The sequence below is a fragment of the Mirounga leonina genome, unplaced genomic scaffold (genome assembly GCF_011800145.1).
Source record: "Mirounga leonina isolate KUSES-001 unplaced genomic scaffold, KU_Mleo_1.0 Mir_101664, whole genome shotgun sequence".
NCBI lineage: Eukaryota > Metazoa > Chordata > Mammalia > Carnivora > Phocidae > Mirounga > Mirounga leonina.
The window spans coordinates 24,916,223-24,924,008 of record NW_023270175.1 but is presented as its reverse complement, the minus strand read 5'-3'; the positions used below and the strand labels follow the sequence as shown (position 1 = coordinate 24,924,008).

The window sequence follows — 7,786 nt, the reverse complement described above, 5'->3', positions numbered from 1 at the left end:
TTGCTGCCTTCAGTGCTTTCACATTTCAAGGAAGAGGGGAAGAAAATACAATATGACCTGGAAGTTCACTCCTTGCCCCTTGTTCCACATTTCAAAAATGGATTGTGTCAAAGGCTCCAAAGATGCGTAAATATAGCAATGGGTGCACAGGACAAAGTGGCTGTGGGGGCACCTGGGTGGCTCAGATGGTGAAGCGTCTGCCTTCGGCTCAGGTCATGAGCCCGGGGTCCTGGGATCGAGCCCCGCATCGGGCTCCCTGCTCGGCGGGAAGCCTGCTTCTCCCTCTCCCACTCCCCCTGCTTGTGCTCCTTCTCTCTCTGAAAAATAAATAAATAAATAAATAAAATCTTAAAAAAAGAAAGTGACTGTGACCCGTGATGTACCTGGGAGTCAAGGGAAGTGCTCTTTGCCACTGTTAGGGAGGCATCTGCGTATTGCTCCAACACCCAGTTAGTGAGAACAAAATAGGAAGAGCGTACGTTTCCACGGGGCTCAAATGTCTCATAAATACAGGTCAATGGGGCGCATCCTCGTTTACTGGGAAACTGGCCCTAAATCTGGAAGGACTGCTCCTCACTTACACCTACCTCGTCGTGATTGGCGTTGGACAAAGACATTTTCATCATAACGATTAAACAGATCTAGGACAATGGTAGGAGTGGGTGAATACTCTAGAATTTGCATGCCTTGGAAGATGGGTTTGAAACAGAGTAAAACACAAAGCTGTCCTTAGGAATAAGGTCTGGCAAAAGTGTTCTTCCGAGATAGCCTCGTGCAGGTGAAGGTTTTATGAATGAGCTCTGACTGATGGGGTGTAGGAACTGTTTCCCTCAACCTTTTGTCGGAGGATTCTTCTCTCAAGTGAGCGGCTTGGTGCATCGTAAGACCTGCTTGCTTTACGAGCTTGTAGAACCATGACTACACTTGCAGGGACTCTCCTTTCTGTGTTTTTTTTTTAAATGATTAACAAGGCTTGATCTCTGTCTGTAGCTTTCCCCACAATACTCGCAGATAAATGGTCTCTTTTCAGTGTGCGTTTTCTGGTGCAAAGTGAAGACCCCTCTGCCGGCTAAAACTTTCCCCGCTACTGGGATATTTATGGGGCTTTCCTCCTGCGTGGATCTTCTGATGTCTCATAAAACTTGATCTATCACAAAACCTTTTCTTATAGTCAAGGCGCTGGTTCGTTTCTCGCTGGGGATAGGCTCTCTGGTGCGCTATGAGTTGGGACCCCTGAGTGGACGGCTTGTTACACACAGAGCATTCATAGGGTGTCTCCCCTGTGTGAACTTGATGGTGCCTAAAGAGATCTGCTTTACGAAGGACTCTTTTCCCACATTCCAGGCACTTATGAGGGAGCCCTCCCCAGGGAATTTGCAGGTGCTTATTAAGTAGCTTCTCTTTAGCAACACATTTCTCACACTGCATATGCTGGGGTGGCTTCCCTCTGGGACTGTTTTGCTCCTGGGCTGTGGGGCTGAGAGGTCTTTCCTGCTTGGAGCTCTCGGCTGTCTCTCGAAGAGACAGGTTCTGACGGTGGACAGGCATTGCGCAATCTCTGGGTAGCTGTTCTGCTGGGTTTCCCAGTGGATTCGTTAGCCGTTCGGAGAATTTGGGCACATTGGGACCAAGAAGCACATTTCCATCTAAAGAAACAGAAAATGGATACATGCCCTCCAGTTTTTTTTCTGCTTTGACATCTTTTCTTCATTTTCTTCCCCGCCCCCCCCCGCTCCCCGTTATCAAAATTTGAGGGAAGGAATAGAAATCACAGATGTCACCCTGTTCCCAGGAGAGTGGACATGGGGACTAAGAAGAGGTCCTCAGCAGTTTGTGGGGAGACAGAAACTCTCAAGTGGCACCCTGAACCTCTTTACCCCGGGATTAAGGTTGAACCTCTCTTTCTTCCCGAGCGCCCGATGAACCCTCACCCACCTATCCTGGGGTCTTGGAACTGTTATTTCACTTCCTTGGAATCCTGCAGTTCCTGGCACTTCGGCTCTTCTCTGTGCTCCGCTGGGCACCCGGGTCAGGCTTTGGTCTTGGCTATCCTGGGCAGAGGAGAGATGGGAGGAGGGGTGCATGGAGTGGCCACGGATTTCTCCCGAGTCCGGGCTGCTTCCTGGCCACATGGCCTCTCAACAGCTACCTATTTCCTTCTCACAGTTGCCTCACCAGGAGCCTCTGACATGTCATTTTTGTTGTTTTGTTTTTGTTTTTTAGGATAAGAACAAAACCCAAGTGGATGGAACTAGAGGGTATTATGCTAAGCGAAATAAGTCAGTCAGAGAGAGACAAATACCATATGATTTCACTCCTATGTGGAGCTTAAGAAACAAAACCGGATCACAGGGGAAGGGAGGGAAAAATAAAGTGGGACGAAATTAGAGAGGGAGACAAACCGTAAGAGACTCTGAACTCTAGGAAACAAACTGAGGGTTGCTGCAGGGGAGGGGGGTGGGGGAAAGGGCTAACTGGGGGATGGGCACTAAGGAGGGCATGTGACGGAATGAGCACTGGGTGTTATATAAGCCTGATGGATCACTAAATTCTACCTCCGAAACTAATAATACACTATTTGTTAATTAATTGAATTGAAATTAAATTAAATTTAATTTAATTTAAAAAAAATACCCCTTCAAGACCTAAATGAGGGGAGGGGAAGATCCCAAAGTCCTCCAATCTGTGGAAGGAGAGCGAACCAGTTCTGCGGCGATATCAACGCACATCATTCTGCGAGTGGATTTAGGTGAAAGCCAGAACACGAAGTGACTGCCTACAGAGCTGGCTGACAAAAACAGAACCACTGGCTTGCTGACTGCCACGTGAGGGAAGAGCAAGGCCGGCTCCTGACCCTGTTGTCAGTTTGCGTCCCCCAGCCTGTGCTCACAGCCCCTGTCAGCTAAGGCCACTAACCATCCCCTCCGGCCCGTCCCCCACCCTCCTGACCTCAGTTCCATCCTCTACTCTCCTACCTCCCATAAAATACCATCAGGAATGCTGAACGGACGTGATGCTTGTTTGAAAAGGTGTGCACAAAGAGCAGCCCTCCTTCTGTCTGCCAACCTGGGGAAAACAGCCATGGCGCTCGTCCCAAGACAAAGCTGGTGAGCGAAAGCAAGCAGAAACTGCCTCTCTCTTATGTTGTGCCGGGAGCATAAATGGACACAATCATTTGGGAGGACATGTGACCATATCTATTAAAGTTTTACATGTATATGCCCACTGACGAACTGTTCCTATTCTAGAAACACAGGCCCATAGAAGGATGCTCCCTGCGTTTTATAGCTTTGGCTCCAGGGTATTTTGGTCAACAGTCAGAAGTCACGGCTCTATGCCTACTTCTGTTGGTGAGTCTCTTCTCCTCATCCTCATCACCAGCCAGTCTGGGTTACCACATAACCAGCCACCAGATGGGTTGTTCTAGAAATGAGCCTAAGTGCACAAACGCACCCTCTTGTATTGGCCCCTCGGTTGTTCATTTCTTCCCCGCAGGCTGAGATTCCTTAGCTCAAAAGCCTGCCGCCGGCGCCAAACTCAAACTCTCACACATCCAGTGATTTAAAAATTAGCCCCCAGGGTCACCTGGGTGGTTCAATCGGTTAAGCGGTGAAGCGTCTGCCTTCGGCTCAGGTCATGATCTCAGGGTCCTGGGATCGAGCCCCATGTTGGGCTTCCTGCTCAGCGGGGAGTCTGCTTCTCTTTCCCCTCTCCCTCTGCCCTTCCCCCTGCTCATGCTCGCTCTCTCTCACGCGCACTCTCTCTCTCAAATAAAATCTTAAAAAAAAATTAAAATTAAAATTTACCCCAGAAGCACACTGTTAGCCATTTAGACCCTGCCTACTTTGCATATCGCAGAAAACTTCACCCCCCATCTGCCAGCCATTGAAAAGATGGAGCTTTTTTTTGTTTTGTTTTGTTTTTTGTTTTTTAATTTCTTTTTATTAGTTAACATACAGTGTTACATTAGTTTCAGGTGGACAATATAGTGATTCCACAATTCTATGCATTTCTCAGTACTCACCACTGTAAGTGCACTCTTTTTTTAAATTTTATTTTATTATGTTATGTTAATCACCATACAACTCATCATTAGTTTTTGATGTAGTGATCCACGATTCTTTGTTTGCGTATAACACCCAGTGCTCCATGCAGTACGTGCCTTCCTTAATACCCATCACCGGGCTAAGCCATCCCCCCACCGCCCTCCCCTCTAGAACCCTCAGTTTGTTTCTCAGAGTCCATCGTCTCTCATGGTTCGTCTCCCCCTCCGATTTCCCCCCTTCATTTTTCCCTTCCTGCTATCTTCTTCTTTTTTTTTTTTTTTAACATATAATGTATTATTTATTTTGGAGGTACAGGTCTGGGATTCATCAGTCTTTCTATAACCCCACGCCTCTGCAGCCCTTCAGAATTCTCTGGCCCATCAACTGCCCGGTGTGCTACTGGGCTATAAGATCATGATAGACACAAGTGCCCTCTGTGAGCCCTTACTCCCTGGGGAGTTCCCTTGTCCTCCCTTTGGGACTCCGGACTTCTCCAGCAAGCAAACCCCAGCGATGCCACAAACCTTGTGCTCACTACTGCCACCTCCTGGTCATATCTTTTTCCTTGCTCCATCCCCAGATCTCTCAGACCTTCTCCAAGCGGTAAGAAATCAGGATGGGATTTTGGTGATCGGGAGGTAGACATGAGGACCTCCCAGTCAGTAGGATGAAGCATATTGTATCACCTTAAACAGCGATGAGAAAGGGGCCCTTGCCTTTGTTGCCACTAGGTGTATTTTATTTGTTGAATTCATCCTATATCTTGTTGAATATACTGGACCTTCCTGTGCTCTAGAGAGCAAAGTATTACAGCCAAGAACAATATTGCTGCTGGGCATCGTATGTGATCTTGGTACTTGGCGCTGTTGCTAAGAGGAGCAAATGAGCATGGGGAATGGGGATGCACATGCAGAAAGATTTATATTTAAATATGACTGGCTAGGTTCTGCCACTGGTCGCAGGCATATACACAGAACCCAGATTTTACATACCTTGACGACAGACCAGAGATGTAGGTCAGGCAAAGACTGGAATATAAATAACAATATTTTATATAGTTTGGCTTTGACCATAATAGATACACATACGTACTTGTGGGTTTTTCCTCTGTCACCGCTATTTTTTTTTTTTTAAGTAGGCTCTACACCCAACGTGGGGCTCGAACTCACAACCCTGAGATCAAGAGCCACATGTTCTCCCATCTGCATGAGCCAGCCACGCACCCCCCTCTCTCACCTCAATTAAAAACGAGACAGAGTCCATGTCTTCTACATCCCCAGGACTCATTAGAGTAAGCTACAGAATACGGTACCTGGACAAACTGATTAACTGTAGAAAGGGGCACAAAGTGGTCGCCAAGCAGCCCACCGTAATGGCAGGAGTTGAATTCTATGGGAGTTATGGCACTGCATAGACAACGTACAGTCCTAGTGTTGGGTGTGCAAGGACCAAGCCATTGCCTCCAAGGAGAGCGTGGAATCCCGCCTATGCCTCCCCCATAGTGGGCCAGGGACCTGGAGAAGAGAGGTGGCACTCCGAACAGAAACCAGAAGAGATGGGGCGGGGGGGAGCCAGAGGTAAGCACCGGAGGGAGAATCATCTGTTAGCTTCAAGAGCAAATGGGTCAGAGTGTCTAGGAGATGTTCTCAGGTGGCCAGAGAGGGCCCTGGAAAGCAGGGAAGCCAGACAAAGTCACTGCAAGTTTGAGAGAGCTTTGAATCCACATAAAATGGTCATTTCTGACATGTTCTCTCCCAGGCTGTGCCCAGAGGACCTCGTGCTTTCTTATTCTACACAATCCCCCAAAGACCTCGACCATCTTAGAAGCTTCTGTCACCTCCTCTAAGCCTTTGGCTTGCACACCTCTATCCCAAACCCCAATCTCTCTCCTGAGCTCTGATTCCACATTGGCCACCTGGAGACCCATAAGCCTCTCAAATTCCTCACGTTCAAATCGAAACTCACTTTGACCCCCGCCCCCCCACATCTGACTCTCTTCTTGTGTTCTACCCAGTTCACGAGCCAGAAACCTGGATGCTGTTCTCAATGCTGTCTTCTCTATCACCCGAAGCCCAGCCGAGCACCAAGTCCTGAATTTTACACAGGCCACTGAGCTTTTGAATTGGTCCCACTTTTTTCACTCCATCGTCATCAACACGATCCTAGTTTAGAAAATCATCCTCTCGCCTGTGGTGATTGCAACAACCTCCCAAATGGTTCCCAAAGTTGTTCGTGACCCAGGACGCTGCTTCTCTCTCCAGCCTCTTGAGGGCTGCTCAAGCTCCTCTGTGCCCCTCTCAGCACACATGCTGAGCATTCTGCCCAGAGCCCTCTCCCCTCCCCATTTCCCCCAGCCAGCGGCTTACTCCAACTCACCACGTAGGTTTCCCTTCCTCCAGGACAACTTCCCTGTCTGCCCTGAGCTGGTCAGGCAGCCCTCCTATAGACCCCCATAGCATTTGCCAGTCCTACTTACACCACGTACAGGACCTACAGTCCTATTTACATATCGGAGCAGTGCGTAGTTCTTTTTTTCTTTTTCTTTAAGCAGTGCCTAGTTCTCAATACGTGCTCGTGGTCGAATGAATAAACGTTAAGATGTGGAAAGGGACATGGTTTCAAAGCCCAGGCACTGGGCTGGTTATGGATCGACCAGATACTAACGTTTTGTAACTCGGACTATTCTCGGTATGTTCATTTTTTATGTCTCTTTGTTTTCTCAGCATTTCAGTGTCTTAAAAATGCCAACATGTTGAAGCGGTGCCTGAGAGAGTTAGAAAGGAGGTTTCTGGCCACACTTGGGCCAAACAAAGTTCATGGGGGCGGGGAGAGCAGAGTGGTGTTGGGTAGAGACAGGAATTGTTGGTAGCACTATGGGAGAATCCCCAAAGGGAAGTGAAATGCAGGGACACAAGAGCTATGAAGTCCAGCTGCCTTTCTCTGCCTGGACCTTCTCCTTCTAGTATAAACTCTAGGAGGGTCAGCAGCAGAGGTTCTCAGACTGTGGTGCATATAGGTCTCACCCAGAGAGCTTGAGAAAATGCACCCTAGGTGACCCTGATACACATAGGCTGCTTGCTACACTTGGAGAAATGCTCTCGTAGGTTCTGATCGAATGAGCTAAGTATTAGCTTTATACTCTGGTACGTGATTAAATCGTCTTCAAGGATCTGAAGCGAGTATATTCATAAAGTACCAATCTGAACAAGGCTCTTAGGCCATAAGAGCAACTGAGGAACCCACAACATCACAGATCCCATTAATTAAAATGTGCTGGCAAAATCAGCCTTATCCAGAGTATCCATACTCCCCAGGGTTTCCTGCGTAACATTCTTGGTCAAAATGTTCCTGAGCGGGGTCATGAGCTGAAGGGGTTTTGAATCCCACGTGATGTCCCGCGCTTTGTTCCCAGAGAGGGATCCCTCCTCCCACCCTTTATCGCCGCGGTCCGCTTCCCCCCAGGACTCGGTGTTTCCAACCCACCCCCAAAGCTGGGGAGCTCTCCGGCTCTCAAACTACGAACCGCGGAAAGGAAGTCAACCCCTTGCCTTACCAGGGTCCAGGAAGGGCCGGCAGTCCTCGGCAGCACCGAAGCCCAGCTCCGGCAGCCCCGCCTGGGGCATCCAGGCCTCCGCCACGGGAGCGTCCGGGGCGGGTCCCATCACTTGCAGTGGGGGCGACTCCAGGTGGACGTTCGGCGGTACGTGCGCGGGTCCCACGGGTACCAGCTCCTCCAACAG

The 7,786-nt window shown here is 48.9% G+C and overlaps 1 protein-coding gene and 1 pseudogene across 1 annotated transcript in view; both read right to left on the bottom strand.

The window, feature by feature from the left end:
- Positions 1–292: 292 nt before the first annotated feature.
- On the bottom strand, positions 293–7,653 carry LOC118013277 (annotated as a pseudogene).
- Positions 7,508–7,786, bottom strand: part of ZNF75D (zinc finger protein 75D) — a 48,828-nt gene continuing 48,549 nt past the window's right edge. The window contains exon 7 of the mRNA XM_035009026.1: positions 7,508–7,758. The gene's annotated coding sequence lies outside the window, so the exon portion shown is untranslated. The remainder of the gene's footprint in view (positions 7,759–7,786) is intronic.